This window comes from Coenobita brevimanus, chromosome 85, assembly GCF_032717465.1.
Source record: "Coenobita brevimanus isolate Jiangsu-jjx chromosome 85, ASM3271746v2, whole genome shotgun sequence".
Taxonomy (NCBI): domain Eukaryota; kingdom Metazoa; phylum Arthropoda; class Malacostraca; order Decapoda; family Coenobitidae; genus Coenobita; species Coenobita brevimanus.
Genome location: NC_137038.1, coordinates 13922141 through 13924100, shown reverse-complemented (window position 1 = coordinate 13924100; position 1960 = coordinate 13922141). Strand labels below are relative to the sequence as shown.

At 42.1% G+C, this 1960-nt stretch overlaps 1 pseudogene; it reads left to right on the top strand.

The window, feature by feature from the left end:
* Window positions 1-1481: 1481 nt before the first annotated feature.
* LOC145410512 (5S ribosomal RNA) lies at window positions 1482-1600 on the top strand (annotated as a pseudogene).
* Window positions 1601-1960: the final 360 nt, after the last annotated feature.

Below are 1960 nucleotides of genomic sequence, written 5' to 3'. Positions count from 1 at the left end.
AGCGAACCCAGCTACTCACTTGGTGCTCTAGGGACAGGAGGCTGACCCTAAAACACCTAGCATTACATATATATACAGTAAAACCTCACTCTATCGAACTAATTGGGGCACAAGCCAATCAGAAAAAAACAAAGTCCGATAAAAGCGACATCTGGACTCCTCCCTGGACTTCCTTCTCCTTATGCAAAGAGAAGCACTTGTCATTCATGCATTTATTCTACAGTCTCTGATCTCTCTCTCTCTCTCTCTCTCTCTCTCGCACTGGGCACTTCCATTTTACTTCACATATTTTTTGTCTTCCTCGTCACCTTCCCATTCATTTAGCCTTTGTTTTCAGTTCACTTTGACATTCACATTCACTATCATATTCAGTTCCTTGCTCACTTTCACCTTCATCTTCATACTTTCACTATCACTCATTTTGAATTTCCATTTCACCTTCACTTGCAATACTACTTTCATGTTTACCTTTAGAATTACTTTCACTCACCTTCACTTTCACCCTCCCTTTTACTTTCACATTCCCCTTCACCTTCACTCACCTTCACCTTCAATTTCATTTTCACCTCTCTACCTTCACCTTCACTTCCACCTTCACCTTCACTTTCACCTTCACCTTCACTTTCACTTTCACCTTCATCTTCACTTTCACCACTTTCGCTTTCACTTTCACCATCTTCACTTTCACTTTCACCTTCACTTTTACATTAATTTTCACCTTCACTTTCATCTTAACCATCACTTTCACATTCACCTTCACTTTTGCCTTCATTTTCACTCACACTTTCACCTCACCTTCACCTTCACTTTCACTATTTCATTTTCACCTTCACTTTTATTTTCACCACTTTCACAATCACTTTCACCTTCCACCTTCACTTTCACTTTTGACTTCATTTTCATCTTCACTTTCACCTTCACCATTTTCACATTCACTTTTACTTTCACCTTCACTGACCTTCATTTATAAATTCACTTTCGCCTCTCTCTCTCCTTAAGAGAGAGAGAGAGGAGGGACCAATGTTATGCCTATCTCCCTCATTTGTTTATGGGAAAGGGGACGCCACTTGTCATTCCCGTATTTACTCCCTCTCTCTCTCTCTGTCTGTCTGTCTCTCTCTCTCTCTCTCTCTCTCTCTCTCTGTTGACTCTGACATTCACATTCACTTCCATGCTCTTTCACCTTCACCTTTACACTCATTTTCACGATTACTTTAATTTTCATTTTCAATTTCACCTTCACCTCTCTCTCTCTCTCTCCCATCTCGGGGAGGAAGAAAAGAATTGGAGGAGAGCGGGAGGAGGGACCGATGTTATGGTATCTCCTCCGTTTGTTTGTTTATTCATTATTCCAAGAGGCGAACTGCTTCTGGCTTTACCGGACTTCTTCTGATACATAAGAAATTTGTCCAGTTGGCTCATCGAGTCCGATAAAAGCGAATTCCGCTATATTGAAGTCCGTTATAACGAGGTTATAATATATACATATCCATACCACGTTGAGTACACCGCTTCCCGTTCGATCAGCGAAGTTAAGCAACGTTGGGTCTGGTTAGTACTTGGATGGGTGACCACCTGGGAACACCAGATGCTGTTGGCATCCCTACGTGTCAAGTGGGGTTGGTGGAGGATTAGTGCCCCTCCCTGTAAAACAATTAACTCTGAGCCCCTGGCCACCCCGGTTGGGATACATGGCGTCTGGCAATGAATGAATGAACATATATATATATATATATATATGGAAGGTGTGTGTAGGATATTTACAGAAGAAATATGTGCAGCATGTGATGTGGTGTGTGGAAGGAAGAGAAGACGGAGGGGGGTGCAAGGAACAGCGTGGTGGACTGAAGAGGTGAAACAGGCTGTGGCACAAAAGAAGAAAGCATACAATGAATGGATGAGAAATAGGGGCATGGAAGAAGTTGAGAGGCAGAAGAGAGAGTTATATGTAGAAAGAAAG